This window comes from Oncorhynchus masou, unplaced genomic scaffold, assembly GCF_036934945.1.
Source record: "Oncorhynchus masou masou isolate Uvic2021 unplaced genomic scaffold, UVic_Omas_1.1 unplaced_scaffold_1842, whole genome shotgun sequence".
Lineage (NCBI taxonomy): Eukaryota > Metazoa > Chordata > Actinopteri > Salmoniformes > Salmonidae > Oncorhynchus > Oncorhynchus masou.
In genome coordinates, this window is record NW_027008352.1 from 56,596 (window position 1) to 75,000 (window position 18,405).

Sequence of the window (18,405 nt, forward strand, 5' to 3'; positions counted from 1 at the left end):
ACTGCACACATACTACACTCTACATTCCACACACACTTCTGTTCTGAGCCACATTTAAGAGTCAACAGATCTGAATGTTGCTTCATGCAGATTAAACCAAATCTCAGTCTCACGGCCGAATTAGATGTTTATCCATGTTTAAGGTTACGTTGAGGCATTAAGTCAGAATTATTAAGGTTAGGCATTAAGTCAGAATTATTAAGGTAATGATTAAGGTTTCGGATAGGTTAAAAAAAACAATTTTCTATGGTTGGATTTGAATTTGCAACATTTGGCTCTTTAGAATCAGAGACAGATTCTTACGCTCATCTGCCATCTCTGTCCACAACAACCCACTTGAAGGGAACAGCACATGTTGTCTCCCCTAGTGGCAGGTTTCCATCTCCCATCGTCCTCAGACATGGATGGACATCAAATACTAACTTGCATCATGGGTGACCTGGCTGGAGTCAAACCAACTACAGTCCCTTGTGCACGTCAAGACAACCCTTTGCACAGGTTTCACATTTTGTTGCTTTAAAATTTGATATAAAAAGAGATTGATTGATGTCTGTCTGTCTGTCTGTCTGTCTGTCTGTCTGTCTGTCTCTGTGTCCCTGTCTACCCCTGTCTCCTCTCTCCTGTCTCCTCTCCCCTGTCTCCTCTCCCCCGTCTCCTCTCCCCCTGTCTACACTCCCCCTGTCTCCTCTCCCCCTCCCCCTGTCTCCTCTCCCCCTGTCTCCTCTCCCCCTGTCTCCTCTCTCCTGTCTCCTCTCCCTGTCTCCTCTCCCCGTCTCCTCTCCCCCTGTCTACACTCCCCCTGTCTCCTCTCCCCCTCCCCCTGTCTCCTCTCCCCCTGTCTCCTCTCCCCCTGTCTCCTCTCCCCTGTCTCCTCTCCCCTGTCTCCTCTCCCCCTGTCTCCTCTCCCCCTCTTCTGTGTGACACCTGTGGAATTACATGTCTCTCACTAGCTGTGACAGGGAACCTCTTCTGTGTGACATACTCTTGTACATGGGAGCACACACACACACACACACACACACACACACACAGCCCATCACGGCCCCCAGCGGAGAGAGAGTGAGAGAGAGAGATTGGAACAGAATGGAATTTGAAACGTTTTAGCCAAAAATGTTTCCACAGTAAAGGTGTTTTTTGCAGAAACGTTTCAGATTTCGTTCCGTTCTCCGACTACACAGCAGCGGAAGAGGAGGACCGGCCGTCGCCGTGAGACACAGACGCACATGCCGTAAAGCAGAAGAAACCGCCGTAAACACCCCCTTGACGTCAGACCTGCATGACCAAACAGGAAGTCAATTTTCCTGGGATGTGATTGGATAGAGAGACTAACAATGATGTGTATGCAATAGCTCAGCGGTATGTCTAACATTACACCTAGACAGAATACAAGGTGAAGCTATTTCAACATATTTATCCAGTCTTTTAGGATACCTCCTCATATCTTACCGTATGTTACCCTACTATCTTATAGGATGGACTTACCGGTGCTAGGCGTTGTTTTGGAATCACAGGTCATTTCCTCTGTGATGTGAGTGGATGATGTGAGTGGACTCTTTTCCCATAGTTGTCTGATGGAGCAGAGTAGAATTCCCTTCTGAGAATTCACTAGGGACAAACACAAGTCATTCAGCACTATGGGATAAACACACACGCACACACACACACACACACACACACACACACACACGCACACGCACACGCACACGCACACGCACACGCACACACGCGCACACACACACACACACACACACACACACACACACACACACACACACACACACACACACACACACACACACACATCTTTACAGTGAACTATAAATCAGTGTGGCTGTGTAATGACAATAACAGTGTGGGAAGGGGACTTATGTAACCTCCCAGTCCCTATAGAGTCACCCTTCATATCCCCATGGTGACAATGAGGATGATGAAGAGGAGGAGGAGGAGGATCAGAATGGGATATGTAATATTATGCTGAGAGGTGTAAGCAATTCAATCAAGCAACTCTCTCTTTATCAATTCAATTCAAACAACTCTCTCTTTATCATTACAATTCAAGCAACTCTCACTTTATCAATTCATTCAAGCAACTCTCTTATCAATTCATTCAAACAACTCTCTCTTTATCATTTCAATTCAATTCAAACAACTCTCTTTATCAATTCATTCAAGCAACTCTCTCTTTATCAATTCATTCAAACAACTCTCTTTATCATTTCACTTCAATTCCAGCAACTCTCTCGTTATCAATTCATTCAAGCAACTCTCTCTTTATCAATTCATTCAAACAACTCTCTCTTTATCATTTCAATTCAATTCAAACAACTCTCTCTTTATCAATTCATTCAAACAACTCTCTTTATCATTTCACTTCAATTCCAGCAACTCTCTCGTTATCATTTCAATTCAATTCAAACAACTCTCTCTTTATCATTTCAATTCAAGCAACTCTCTCTTTATCAATTCAATTCAAACAACTCTCTCTTTATCATTTCAATTCAAACAACTCTCTTTATCATTTCAATTCAAACAACTCTCTCTTTATCATTTCAATTAATTCAAGCGACTCTCTCTTTATGGATTCAATTCAAGGGGCTTTATCGTCATGGTAAACATGTGTTAATATTGCCAAAGCAAGTGAGGTAGATAATAAACGTGAAATAAACAATAAAAATGAACAGTAGACATCACACACACACATAGAAGTTTCAAAACAATAAAGACATTACAAATGTCATATTATATATATATATACAGTGTTGTGACAATGTACAAATAGTTAAAGTACACAAGAGAAAATAAATAAACATAAATATGGGTTGTATTTACAATGGTGTGTGTTCTTCACTGGTTGCCCTTTTCTCATGGCAACAGGTCACAAATCTTGCTGCTGTGATGTCACACTGGCATTTTACCCAGTAGATATGGGAGTTTATCAAAATTGGATTTGTTTTCGAATTCTTTGTGGATCTGTGTAATCTGAGGGAAATATGTGTCTCTAATATGGTCATACATTTGGGCAGGAGGTTAGGAAGTGCAGCTCAGTTTCCACCTCATTTTGTGGGCAGGGAGCACATAGCCTGTCTTCTCTTGAGAGCCATGTCTGCCTACAGCGGCCTTTCTCAATAGCAAGGCTATGCTCACTGAGTCTGTACATCGTCAAAGCCTTCCTTAAATTTGGGTCAGTCACAATGGTCAGGTATTCTGCCGCTGTGTACTCTCTGTGTAGGGCCAAATGACATTCTGGTTGGCTTTTTTTGTTAATTCTTTACAATGTGTCAAGTAATTATCTTTTTGTTTTCTCATGATTTGGTTGGGTCTAATTGTGTTGCTGTCCTGGGGCTCTGAAGGGTGTGTTTGTTGCCTATTTTAGACGCACACTTGTTGTTTGTGTACATTGATTTTATAATGTCGTATGTTCTTCCCCCAACACCACTTTCCATCAGTGTGTATAGCAGACCCTCATGCCAAAATGAGTCGAAGGCTTGTTTGAAATCAACAAAGCAGAAGACTTTGTTTTGGTTTCTCTCTATGTCAATTAGGGTGTGCATGGTGAATACGTGGTCTGTTGTACGGTAATTTAGTAAAAAGCCAATTTTACATTTATCTCTCTCTCACTTCCTCTCTCTGTGTGTGTGTGTGTGTGTGTGTGTGTGTTTGTAGCCTGTAGGGTAGACCAGGCTGGGCCCCCTGATGAGTTGAGTCCCCCTCCCCCACCCCTCCTCTCCCAGCGTAGCCAGGTGGGATGTTCCAGATGTGTGTCCTCTTATCTCTGCTCACCCTCTCTGGCTACACCCAGGTAAGTCTCTCTCTCTCTCTCTCTTTACATAAATTCATTGAAGACCTGCGCTAACACACAATTGTGATACAGCCTGAATCAGCCCAGTCACTGGTCCAGGATCAGCCTAGTCACTGGTCCAGGATCAGCCTAGTCACTGGTCCAGGATCAGCCTAGTCACTGGTCCAGGATCAGCCCAGTAACTGGTCCAGGATCAGCCTAGTCACTGGTCCAGGATCAGCCTAGTCACTGGTCCAGGATCAGCCTAGTCACTGGTCCAGGATCAGCCTAGTCACTGATCCAGGATCAGCCTAGTCACTGGTCCAGGATCAGCCCAGTCACTGGTCCAGGATCAGCCCAGTCACTGGACCAGGATCAGCCCAGTCACTGGTCCAGGATCAGCCCAGTCACTGGTCCAGGATCAGCCTAGTCACTGGTCCAGGATCAGCCCAGTCACTGGTCCAGGATCAGCCTAGTCACTGGTCCAGGATCAGCCCAGACACTGGTCCAGGATCAGCCCAGACACTGGTCCAGGATCAGCCTAGTCACTGATCCAGGATCAGCCCAGTCACTGGTCCAGGATCAGCCCAGTCACTGGTCCAGGATCAGCCTAGTCACTGGTCCAGGATCAGCCCAGTCACTGGTCCAGGATCAGCCCAGTCACTGGTCCAGGATCAGCCTAGTCACTGATCCAGGATCAGCCCAGTCACTGGTCCAGGATCAGCCTAGTCACTGGTCCAGGATCAGCCTAGTCACTGGTCCAGGATCAGCCCAGTCACTGGTCCAGGATCAGCCTAGTCACTGGTCCAGGATCAGCCCAGTCACTGGTCCAGGATCAGCCCAGTCACTGGTCCAGGATCAGCCCAGTCACTGGTCCAGGATCAGCCCAGTCACTGGTCCAGGATCAGCCCAGTCACTGGTCCAGGATCAGCCTAGTCACTGGTCCAGGATCAGCCTAGTCACTGGTCCAGGATCAGCCTAGTCACTGGTCCAGGATCAGCCCAGTCACTGGTCCAGGATCAGCCTAGTCACTGATCCAGGATCAGCCTAGTCACTGATCCAGGATCAGCCTAGTCACTGGTCCAGCAACATTATATTGGTGGAACTGTGTTAATGGTCACTGGTCCAGGATCAGACCGTGTTAATGGTCACTGGTCCAGGATCAGACTGTGTTAATGGTCACTGGTCCAGGATCAAACTGTGTTAATGGTCACTGGTCCAGGATCAGACTGTGTTAATGGTCACTGGTCCAGGATCAAACTGTGTTAATGGTCACTGGTCCAGGATCAGACTGTGTTAATGGTCACTGGTCCAGGATCAGACTGTGTTAATGGTCACTGGTCCAGGATCAGACCATGTTAATGGTCACTGGTCCAGGATCAGACCGTGTTAATGGACTAAATATTACCATCCCGTTTGCTGCAGAATTATTCTGCTGTGACAAACGGAACAAATTAATGAAGGGCTCCCGAGTGGCGCAGTGGTCTAAGGCACTGCATCTCAGTGCAAGAGGCGTCACTACAGTCCCTGGTTTGAATCCAGGCTGTATCACATCCGGCTGTGATTGGGCGGCACACAATTGGCCCAACGTCATCCTGGTTTGACCCGGGGTAGGCCGTCATTGTGATTCAGAATTTGTTCTTAACTGACTTGCCTAAAAAGGTTTAATAAGTAAATATATATTTACAAAAGAGAGTACATTTGTACAGACACTTCCACACACACACACACACACACACACACACACACACACACACACACACACACACACACACATTTAGTTAGAGGGAGGTTCAGCAGAGTCGAATTACTGTTCTCCTTTTGTACCCAGGTCTCCTCGGCTAAATCTCTGAAGCTCCTGATGGAACAATGGACGAGCTACAAGAACCAGTGTTCTCAGAGCATCGTCGCCACGCCTCCCGCCACAGGTCAGTCTCAGCCTCACGCTGTGATGTCATCAACCTCAGACCCTTCATAACCGCGGTGGATAATCTGCTGATTGAAACTTTTGCCCAATTAGAAATGGACACCTACACATATCACCACTCTACCCCATCACAGAGCCTCCGTGTCATGTGAGAGCTAGGTTATTCCTGTATTATAGTGGTATGTGAGAGCTAGGTTATTCCTGTGGTATAGTGGTATGTGAGAGCTAGGTTATTCCTGTATTATAGTGGTATGTTAGAGCTAGGTTATTCCTGTATTATAGTGGTATGTGAGAGCTAGGTTATTCCTGTATTATAGTGGTATGTGAGAGCTAGGTTATTCCTGTATTATAGTGGTATGTGAGAGCTAGGTTATTCCTGTGGTATAGTGGTATGTGAGAGCTAGGTTATTCCTGTATTATAGTGGTATGTGAGAGCTAGGTTATTCCTGTATTATAGTGGTATGTGAGAGCTAGGTTATTCCTGTATTATAGTGGTATGTGAGAGCTGGGTTATTCCTGTATTATAATGGTATGTGAGAGCTAGGTTATTCCTGTATTATAGTGGTATGTGAGAGCTAGGTTATTCCTGTATTATAGTGGTATGTGAGAGCTAGGTTATTCCTGTATTATAGTGGTATGTGAGAGCTAGGTTATTCCTGTATTATAGTGGTATGTGAGAGCTAGGTTATTCCTGTATTATAGTGGTATGTGAGAGCTAGGTTATTCCTGTATTATAGTGGTATGTGAGAGCTAGGTTATTCCTGTATTATAGTGGTATGTGAGAGCTAGGTTATTCCTGTATTATAGTGGTATGTGAGAGCTAGGTTATTCCTGTATTATAGTGGTATGTGAGAGCTAGGTTATTCCTGTATTATAGTGGAATGTGAGAGCTAGGTTATTCCTGTATTATAGTGGTATGTGAGAGCTAGGTTATTCCTGTATTATAGTGGTATGTGAGAGCTAGGTTATTCCTGTATTATAGTGGTATGTGAGAGCTAGGTTATTCCGGTGGTATAGTGGTATGTGATATGATGGCGCTACAGAGGGCAGTGCGAACGACCCAGTACATCACTGGGGCCAAGTTTCCTGCCATCCAGGACCTCTATACCAGGCGGTGTCAGAGGAAGACCCAAAGAATTGACTCCAGTCAACCAAGTCATACACTGTTCTCTCTGCTACTGCACAGCGTTGCCGGAGCGCCACGTCTCGGTCCAAAAGGCTCCTTAACAGCTTCCACCCCGAGCAATAAGACTGCTGAACAACTCATCAAATGGCCACACACACTATTTGCATTGACCCCCAATGTGTTATATTGGTGTGTTATAGCTGTGTTATATCGGTGTGTTATAGCTGTGTGTTATATCAGTGTGTTGTAGCTGTGTTATATCGGTGTGTTATATAGCTGTGTTATATCAGTGTGTTATATCAGTGTGTTATATCAGTGTGTTGTAGCTGTGTTATATCAGTGTGTTATAGCTGTGTGTTATATCAGTGTGTTATATCAGTGTGTTATAGCTGTGTTATATCAGTGTGTTATATCAGTGTGTTATAGCTGTGTTATATCAGTGTGTTATATCAGTGTGTTATATCAGTGTGTTGTAGCTGTGTTATATCAGTGTGTTATAGCTGTGTGTTATATCAGTGTGTTATATCAGTGTGTTATAGCTGTGTGTTATATCAGTGTGTTATATCAGTGTGTTATAGCTGTGTTATATCAGTGTGTTATAGCTGTGTGTTATATCAGTGTGTTATATCAGTGTGTTATAGCTGTGTTATATCAGTGTGTTATAGCTGTGTTATATCAGTGTGTTATAGCTGTGTGTTATATCAGTGTGTTATATCAGTGTGTTATAGCTGTGTTATATCAGTGTGTTATATCAGTGTGTTATAGCTGTGTGTTATATCAGTGTGTTATATCAGTGTGTTATAGCTGTGTGTTATATCAGTGTGTTATATCAGTGTGTTATATCAGTGTGTTATATCAGTGTGTTATAGCTGTGTTATATCAGTGTGTTATAGCTGTGTGTTATATCAGTGTGTTATATCAGTGTGTTATAGCTGTGTTATATCAGTGTGTTATAGCTGTGTTATATCAGTGTGTTATATCAGTGTGTTGTAGCTGTGTTATATCAGTGTGTTATAGCTGTGTGTTATATCAGTGTGTTATATCAGTGTGTTATAGCTGTGTTATATCAGTGTGTTATATCAGTGTGTTATAGCTGTGTGTTATATCAGTGTGTTATATCAGTGTGTTATATCAGTGTGTTATATCAGTGTGTTATAGCTGTGTTATATCAGTGTGTTATATCAGTGTGTTATATCAGTGTGTTATAGCTGTGTTATATCAGTGTGTTATATCAGTGTGTTATAGCTGTGTTATATCAGTGTGTTATATCAGTGTGTTATATCAGTGTGTTGTAGCTGTGTGTTGTAGCTGTGTTATATCAGTGTGTTATAGCTGTGTGTTATATCAGTGTGTTATATCAGTGTGTTATAGCTGTGTTATATCAGTGTGTTATATCAGTGTGTTATAGCTGTGTTATATCAGTGTGTTATATCAGTGTGTTATATCAGTGTGTTGTAGCTGTGTTATATCAGTGTGTTATAGCTGTGTGTTATATCAGTGTGTTATATCAGTGTGTTATATCAGTGTGTTATAGCTGTGTGTTATATCAGTGTGTTATAGCTGTGTTATATCAGTGTGTTATATCAGTGTGTTATATCAGTGTGTTGTAGCTGTGTTATATCAGTGTGTTATAGCTGTGTGTTATATCAGTGTGTTATAGCTGTGTGTTATATCAGTGTGTTATATCAGTGTGTTATAGCTGTGTTATATCAGTGTGTTATATCAGTGTGTTATAGCTGTGTGTTATATCAGTGTGTTATATCAGTGTGTTATAGCTGTGTTATATCAGTGTGTTATAGCTGTGTGTTATATCAGTGTGTTATATCAGTGTGTTATAGCTGTGTTATATCAGTGTGTTATATCAGTGTGTTATAGCTGTGTGTTATATCAGTGTGTTATATCAGTGTGTTATAGCTGTGTTATATCAGTGTGTTATAGCTGTGTGTTATATCAGTGTGTTATATCAGTGTGTTATAGCTGTGTTATATCAGTGTGTTATATCAGTGTGTTATATCAGTGTGTTATAGCTGTGTTATATCAGTGTGTTATAGCTGTGTGTTATATCAGTGTGTTATAGCTGTGTGTTATAGCTGTGTTATAGCTGTGTTATATCAGTGTGTTATATCAGTGTGTTATAGCTGTGTGTTATAGCTGTGTTATATCAGTGTGTTATATCAGTGTGTTATATCAGTGTGTTGTAGCTGTGTTATATCAGTGTGTTATAGCTGTGTGTTATATCAGTGTGTTATATCAGTGTGTTATAGCTGTGTGTTATATCAGTGTGTTGTAGCTGTGTTATATCAGTGTGTTATATCAGTGTGTTATATCAGTGTGTTATATCAGTGTGTTATATCAGTGTGTTATATCAGTGTGTTATAGCTGTGTGTTATATCAGTGTGTTATAGCTGTGTGTTATATCAGTGTGTTATATCGGTGTGTTATAGCTGTGTTATATCAGTGTGTTATATCGGTGTGTTATAGCTGTGTTATATCAGTGTGTTATATCAGTGTGTTGTAGCTGTGTTATATCAGTGTGCTGTAGCTGTGTTTAACAGGTGAAGTACAGGAAAGTTTGACCTTTGGTGTTTGACCTTTGGTGTTTGACCCCTCCACAGGACTGGTGTGTAACAGAACGTTTGACCAGTATGCCTGCTGGCCAGATGGACTTCCTGGAACAACAGTCAATGTTTCCTGTCCATGGTACCTGCCCTGGTACCGCAAAGGTGTGTGTGTGTGTGTGTTTGTGTGTGTGTGTGTGTGTGTACTGCACCTACCCCAACACCAGTAATAAGATGGGTGTATGTGAATGCAGAGGAATGTTCAGTGAATTCTATGGTTTGATGGATTGTCAGCTGCTCGTGTCACATAACACAATTACACAACAGTCATGTACCTCACACACACACACACAGTGCCTTGCAAAAGTATTCGGCCCCCTTGAACTTTGCGACCTTTTGCCACATTTCAGGCTTCAAACATAAAGATATAAAACTGTATTTTTTTGTGAAGAATCAACAACAAGTGGGACACAATCATGAAGTGGAACGACAGTTATTGGATATTTCAAACTTTTTTAACAAATCAAAAACTGAAAAATTGGGCGTGCAAAATTATTCAGCCCCTTTACTTTCAGTGCAGCAAACTCTCTCCAGAATTTCAGTGAGGATCTCTGAATGATCCAATGTTGACCTAAATGACTAATGATGATAAATACAATCCACCTGTGTGTAATCAAGTCTCCGTATAAATGCACCTGCACTGTGATAGTCTCAGAGGTCCGTTAAAAGCGCAGAGAGCATCATGAAGAACAAGGAACACACCAGGCAGGTCCGAGATACTGTTGTGAAGAAGTTTAAAGCCGGATTTGGATACAAAAAGATTTCCCAAGCTTTAAACATCCCAAGGAGCACTGTGCAAGCGATAATATTGAAATGGAAGGAGTATCAGACCACTGCAAATCTACCAAGACCTGGCCGAGCCTCTAAACTTTCAGCTCATACAAGGAGAAGACTGATCAGAGATGCAGCCAAGAGGCCCATGATCACTCTGGATGAACTGCAGAGATCTACAGCTGAGGTGGGAGACTCTGTCCATAGGACAACAATCAGTTGTATATTGCACAAATCTGGCCTTTATGGAAGAGTGGCAAGAAGAAAGCCATTTCTTAAAGATATCCATAAAAAGTGTCGTTAAAGTTTGCCACAAGCCACCTGGGAGACACACCAAACATGTGGAAGAAGGTGCTCTGGTCAGATGAAACCAAAATTGAACTTTTGGCAACAATGCAAAGCGTTATGTTTGACGTAAAAGCAACACAGCTCATCACCCTGACCACACTATCCCCACTGTCAAACATGGTGGTGGCAGCATCATGGTTTGGGCCTGCTTTTCTTCAGCAGGGACAGGGAAGATGGTTAAAATTGATGGGAAGATGGATGGAGCCAAATACAGGACCATTCTGGAAGAAAACCTGATGGAGTCTGCAAAAGACCTGAGACTGGGATGGAGATTTGTCTTCCAACAAGACAATGATCCAAAACATAAAACAAAATCTACAATGGAATGGTTCAAAAATAAACATATCCAGGGGTTAGAATGGCCAAGTCAAAGTCCAGACCTGAATCCAATCGAGAATCTGTGGAAAGAACTGAACACTGCTGTTCACAAATGCTCTCCATCCAACCTCACTGAGCTCAAGCTGTTTTGCAAGGAGGAATGGGAAAAAATTTCAGTCTCTCGATGTGCAAAAGTGATAGAGACATACCCCAAGCGATTTACAGCTGTAATCGCAGCAAAAGGTGGCGCTACAAAGTATTAACTTAAGGGGGCTGAATAATTTTGCACGCCCAATTTTTCAGTTTTTGATTTGTTAAAAAAGTTTGAAATATCCAATAAATGTCATTCCACTTCATGATTGTGTCCCACTTGTTGTTGATTCTTAACAAAAAAATACAGTTTTATATCTTTATGTTTGAAGCCTGAAATGTGGCAAAAGGTCGCAAAGTTCAAGGGGGCCGAATACTTTCGCAAGGCACTGTACACACACACATCACAAACACACACACACCACAAACACACAAACACACACACACTCACGTGTGTGTGTGTGTGTGTGTGTGTGTGTGTGTGTGTGTGTGTTGTGTGTGTGTGTGTGTGTGTGTGTGTGTGTGTGTGTGTGTGTTTGCGTGCTTGAGTGTGTGTGTGTGATAGTGTATCAGAGTGATATGATCATTGCGTAATTGTGTTAAATGTGCGGGAGTACAGGTTATGAGTAATGTATCATACATATGAACAATAACCACCGTGGTGTTATTTTACAGTATGTTATTGTAGTGGTGTTACAGTATATTATTGTAGTGGTGTTATTGTATAGTATGTTATTGTATTGGTGTTATTTTACAGTATATTATTGTAGTGGTGTTATTTTACAGTATATTATTGTAGTGGTGTTATTGTATAGTATATTTTTGTATTGGTGTTATTTTACAGTATATTATTGTAGTGGTGTTATTGTATAGTATGTTATTGTATTGGTGTTATTTTACAGTATATTATTGTAGTGGTGTTATTGTATAGTATGTTATTGTAGTGGTTTTATTGTAGTGGTGTTATTTTACAGTATATTATTGTAGTGGTGTTGCTGTATAGTATATTATTGTAGTGGTGTTATTTTACAGTATATTATTGTAGTGGTGTTATTTTACAGTATATTATTGTAGTGGTGTTATTGTATAGTACATTATTGTAGTGGTGTTATTTTACAATATGTTATTGTAGTGGTGTTATTTTACAATATGTTATTGTAGTGGTGTTATTTTTACAGTATGTGATAGTAGTGGTGTTATTTTACAGTATATTATTGTAGTGGTGTTATTTTGCGGTATTATTTTGTATTGGTGTTATTTTACAGTATATTATTGTAGTGGTGTTATTTTGCGGTATATTATTGTAGTGGTGTTATTGTATAGTATATTTTTGTATTGGTGTTATTTTACAGTATATTATTGTAGTGGTGTTATTGTATAGTAAATTATTGTAGTGGTGTTATTGTATAGTATATTTTTGTATTGGTGTTATTTTACAGTATATTATTGTAGTGGTGTTATTGTATAGTACATTATTGTAGTGGTGTTATTGTATAGTATATTTTTGTATTGGTGTTATTTTACAGTATATTATTGTAGTGGTGTTATTTTACAATATGTTATTGTAGTGGTGTTATTGTATAGTTTATTATTGTAGTGGTGTTATTGTATAGTATATTATTGTAGTGGTGTTATTGTATAGTATATTATTGTAGTGGTGTTATTGTATAGTATATTATTGTAGTGGTGTTATTGTATAGTATGTTATTGTAGTGGTGTTGCTGTATAGTATATTATTGTAGTGGTGTTATTTTACAGTATATTATTGTAGTGGTGTTATTTTACAGTATATTATTGTAGTGGTGTTATTGTATAGTGCATTATTGTAGTGGTATTATTGTATAGTATATTATTGTAGTGGTGTTATTTTATAGTATATTATTGTAGGGGTGTTATTGTATAGTATATTATTGTAGTGGCATTATTATATAGTATATTATTGTAGTGGTGTTATTGTATAGTATATTATTGTAGTGGTGTTATTTTACAGTATATTATTGTAGTGGTGTTATTTTACATTATGTTATTGTAGTGGTGTTATTTTACATTATGTTATTGTAGTGGTGTTATTTTACAGTATATTATTGTAGTGGTGTTATTTTACAGTATATTATTGTAGTGGTGTTATTTTACAGTATGTTATTGTAGTGGTGTTATTTTACAGTATATTATTGTAGTGGCGTTATTATATAGTATATTATTGTAGTGGTGTTATTTTACAGTATGTTATTGTAGTGGTGTTATTTTACAGTATATTATTGTAGTGGTGTATGTTATAATATGTGGTTGATATTGGCAGTGTGTGAGACAACTGGGAAGAAAGATTAGCAGGTTTTTCAATCACAAAATAGATTTTAAGTGTCTTGGTAATATCCATGCCTTTGTGTGTGTGTGTGTGTGTTCTAGTCCAGCAGGGTATGGTGTATAGAGTGTGCAGTGGGGACGGACGCTGGGCCAGAAAGAACACCAGTGAGTGTGAGCAGGACGACCCAGGACAGGTGAGAGGGGTGTGTGTGTGTGTGTGTGTGTGCGTTTGTGTGTTCGTGTGTGTGTTTGTGTGTGTGTGTGTGCGTTTGTGTGTTCATGTGTGTGTTTGTGTGTGCGTTTGTGTGTGCGTTTGTGCGTTTGTGTGTTCGTGTGTGCGTTTGTGTGTCTGTGTGTGTGTGTGTGTGTGTGTGTTACCTAATAGCCGATGCAGAATGAGTCTAACTTCTCTCTCTATTCTCTCTCCCACACTCCCACTCGGTCCCTTCCCCCTCTGGCTACCCCCTTCCTCCCCTTTCTCTCTCTCTCTGTCTCTCTCTCTCTCTCTCTCTCTCTACCTTCCTCTCTCTCTACCCCACCAATCCCCCCACCCACCCACCCCTCTCTCGCTCTCTCTCTCTGTCTCTCTCTTTTTCTCTCCCTCTCTTTCTCTCTCTCTCCCTCTCTTTCTCTCTCTCTCTCTCTCTCTCTCTCTCTCTCTCTCTCTCTCTCTGCAGCAGCACTATGGTAGCATCCTCAGTAAGTTCCGGGCCATGTACACAGTGGGCTACTCCCTCTCCCTCGGAGCACTAGTACTGGCTTTGGGCATCCTGGTATCATTCAGGTGAGCGAGAGCCGGAGGAGGGAGAGAGGGAAGAGAGAAAGGATGGTGGGATGGAAGTGAGTGGAAGAGAGTGAGGGTAGAGATCGAACAGAGTGAGGATAGGGAGAGGGAGAGAGGGATAGGGAGAGAGATGGGAGTGAGCGAAAGCTGAGGAGGAAGGGAGGGAGGCAAAATATTAAAATGAATAAAAAACCAGATCTTATGAGACATAAGATGAGATATGCCTCGGGTAAAACAAGTACCAACACAAATAACATTATTCCACCCTAACCCATGTTAACTCCTCTCTCTCTCTCTGCCCTAACCCATGTTAACTCCTCTCTCTCTCTCTGCCCTAACCCATGTTAACTCCTCTCAATTCAATTCAATTCAAGGGGCTTTATTGGCATGGGAAACATGTGTTAACATTGCCAAAGCAAGTAAGGTAAACAATAAAAATTAACAGTAGACATCACACATACAGAAGTTTCAAAACAATAAAGACATTGAAAATGTCATATTATATATATATATATACAGTGTTTTTACAAGGTACAGATTTGAAAGGACACAAGATAAAATAAATAAGCATAGATATGGGTTGTATTTACAATGGTGTTTGTTCCTCACTGGTTGCCCTTTTCTCGTGGCAACAGGTCACAAATCTTGCTGCTCTGATGGCACACTGTGGAATTTCACCCAGTAGATATGGGAGTTTTTCAAAATTGGATTTGTTTTCGAATTCTTTGTGGATCTGTGTAATCTGAGGGAAATATGTCTCTCTAATATGGTCATACATTGGGCAGGAGGTTAGGAAGTGCAGCTCAGTTTCCACCTCATTTTGTGGGCAGTGAGCACATAGCCTGTCTTCCCTTGAGAGCCATGTCTGCCTACGGCGGCCTTTCTTTCTCCTCTCTCTGTCTCTGTGCCCTAACCCATGTTAACTCCTCTCTCTCTCTCTCTGCCCTAACCCATGTTAACTCCTCTCTCTCTCTCTCTGCCCTAACCCATGTTAACTCCTCTCTCTCTCTCTCTGCCCTAACCCATGTTAACTCCTCTCTCTCTCTCTCTGCCCTAACCCATGTTAACTCCTCTCTCTCTCTGTGCCCTAACCCATGTTAACTCCTCTCTCTCTCTCTGTGCCCTAACCCATGTTAACTCCTCTCTCTCTCTGTGCCCTAACCCATGTTAACTCCTCTCTCTTTCTCTGTGTCTTGATCTCTCTCTCACTCTCTCTCTCTCTCCCTCTCTCTCTGCCCCCTCTCTCTCTCTCTCGCTGGCCCCCTCTCTCTCTCTCTCTGTCCCCCTCCCTCTCTCTCTCCCTCTCTCTGCCCCCCTCTCTCTCTCTCTCGCTCCCTCTCTCTCTCTCTCTGTCCCCCTCCCTCTCTCTCACTCTCTCTCTCTGTCTCTCACCCCCTCTCTCTCTCTCTCTCTCTCTCTCTCTGTCCCCCTCCCTCCCTCCCTCTCTCTCTCTCTCTCTCTCTGTCCCTCTCTGTCTCTTCCTCTCTCTCTGTCCCTTTCTCTCCCTCTCTCTCTGTCTCTTTCTCTCTCTCTCTCTGTCTCTCTCTGTCTCTCCCTCTCTCTCTCCCTCTCTCTCTCTCTGTCTCCCTCCCCCCCTCTCTCTCTCCTCTCTCTCTCTCTCTCTCTCTCTCTCTCCCCCTCTCTCTCTGTGTCTCTCTCTCTCTCTCTCTGTCCCCCTCCCTCCCTGTGTGTCTCTCTCTCTCTCTCTCTCTCTCTCTGTCCCTCTCTGTCTCTTCCTCTCTCTCTGTCCCTTTCTCTCCCTCTCTCTCTGTCTCTCTCTCTCTCTCTCTCTGTCTCTCTCTCTGTCTCTCCCTCTCTCTCTCTCTGTCTCTCTCTCTGTCTCCCTCTCCCCCTCTCTCCCTCTCTCTCTCTCTCTCTCTCTCTCTCTCTCTCCCCCCCTCTCTCTCTGTGTCTCTCTCTCTCTCCCCCCTCTCTCTCTGTGTCTCTCTCTGTCTCTCTCCCCCTCTCTCCCCCTCTCTCTCTGTCTCTCTCTCTCTGTCTCTCTCTCTGTCTCTCTCTCTGTCTCTCTCTCTGTCTCTCTCCTCTACAGGAAGCTCCACTGTATGAGGAACAACATCCATATGAATCTGTTTTCCTCCTTCATCCTGCGTGCTGTCTCCATCCTGATTAAAGATGTCCTGCTAGACTCCATGTCCGTCCCCCTGGCCCCGGGGCTGACACCCACCATCAGGTAGACACACACACACACACACACACACACACACACACACACACACACACACACACACACACACACACACACACACACACACACACACACACACACACACACACACACACCTGGATAGCACACACACACTTGGATAACACACACACACACACCTGGATAGCACACACACACACACAACACACAACACACACACACACAGAGTCAAGGTTAGCGATAACTTAGACACTGCGTATTTATAGTATCCTTGATGCTAATTCCATTGGCTGTGTGTCTGTTATATAAACTCAGCAAAAAAAGAAATGTCCTCTCATTGTCAACTGCGTTTATTTTCATCAAATTTAACATGTGTAAATATTTGTATGAACATAACAAGATTCAACAACCGAGAAATAAACTGAACCAGTTCCACAGACATGTGACAAACACAAACATGAAATAACTTGTCCCTGAACAAAGGGGGGAAAAAGTAACAGTCAGCATCTGGTGTGGCCACCAGCTGCATTAAGTACTGCAGTGCATCTCCTCCTCATGGACTGCACCAGATTTATCTTGATGTGAGATTTTACCCCACTCTTCCACCAAGGCACAAGCAAGTTCCTGGAGAGAATGGGGGGAATGGCTCTAGTCCTCACCCTCTGATCCAATAGGTCCCAGACGTGCTCAATGGGATTGAGATCCGGGCTCTTCACTGGCCATGGCAGAACACTGACATTCCTGTCTTGCAGGAAATCACAAACATAACGAGCAGTATGGCTGGTGGCATTGTCATGCTGGAGGGTCATGTCAGGATGAGCCTGCAGGAAGGGTACCACATGAGGGAGGAGGATGTCTTCCCTGTAACGCACAGCGTTGAGATTGCCTGCAATGACAACAAGCTCAGTCCAATGATGCTGTGACACACCACCCAGAGCATGACAGAACCCCTCACCTCCAAATCGATCCCGCTCCAGAGTACAGGCCTCGGTGTAACGCTCATTCCTTCGACAATAAACGCAAATCCGACCATTACCCCTGGTGAGACAAAACCGCGACTCGTCAGTGAAGAGCACTTTTTGCCAGTCATGTCTGGTCCAGCGACGTTGTTGCCGGTAGTGTCTGGTGAGGACCTGCCTTACAACAGGCCTACAAGCCCTCAGTCCATCCTCTCTCAGCCTATTGCGGACAGTCTGAGCACTGATGGAGGGATTGTGTGTTCCTGGTGTAACTCGGGCAGTTGTTGTTGCCATCCTGTACCTGTCCTGCAGGTGTGATGTCCGGATGTACTGATCCTGTGCAGGTGTTGTTACACGTGGTCTGCCACTGCAAGAACGATCAGCTGTCTGTCCTGTCTCCCTGTAGCACTGTCTTAGGCGTCTCACAGTACAGACATAGCAATGTATTGCCCCGGCCACATCTGCAGTCTTCATGCCTCCTTGCAGCATGCCTAAGGCACGTTCACGCAGATGAGCAGGGACCATGGGCATCTTTCTTTTGGTGTTTTTCAGAGTCAGTGTGACGACCCTCCCACTCTGTCTGCCAAGTTCTTTTTCTTTGTTCTTGTTTTCCTTAATAGGATGTCGGTGGGCGGAGCCGGGAGGTTCGTCAGAGAAATTGGACACACCTGGGCTCAGGTGTGTCCCAGGATAAATACACCACTTCCCCATTCATGGAGGAGACTCTCTCCATGCAGACACAGACAGATTTTGGTTGTGGTATTTTTGGGGCTATTTGGTTTGTTTGCGTTGACACCTTTCAACACCCCTCATTATCAGATGTAAACACGCGACCACTCACTTACCCTACTGACTAAACACACAACGTTGTTAATTGTATTTACTTTCCTTCAGGTAATAAATATATTTTGTTATTCTTTATTATCTCCACGTTGCCTCCCTTTTTGTTACGGGCTTCGAGCCGGTCCGTGTCAGTAGAAAGGCCTCTTTAGTGTCCTAAGTTTTCATATCTGTGACCTTTAATTGCCTACCGTCTATAAGCTGTTAGTGTCTTAACGACCGTTCAACAGGTGTATGTTCATTAATTGTTTATGGTTCATTGAACAAGCATGGGAAACAGTGTTCAAACCCTTTACAATGAAGATCTGTGAAGTTATTTGAAAGACAGGGTGTTGAAAAAGCGACGTTTCTTCTTTCTGCTGAGTTTATAGTAGTCTT

General features: G+C 42.6%; 1 long non-coding RNA gene and 1 pseudogene across 1 annotated transcript in view; both read left to right on the forward strand.

The window, feature by feature from the left end:
• LOC135532366 (glucagon receptor-like) overlaps nt 1–18,405 on the forward strand; it is a 57,624-nt pseudogene that overhangs the window by 30,931 nt on the left and 8,288 nt on the right.
• Nucleotides 1,465–18,405, forward strand: part of LOC135532367 (uncharacterized) — a 44,240-nt gene continuing 27,299 nt past the window's right edge. Inside the window, exon 1 of the long non-coding RNA XR_010454341.1 lies at nt 1,465–1,541. This is a non-coding gene — a long non-coding RNA (uncharacterized LOC135532367). The remainder of the gene's footprint in view (nt 1,542–18,405) is intronic.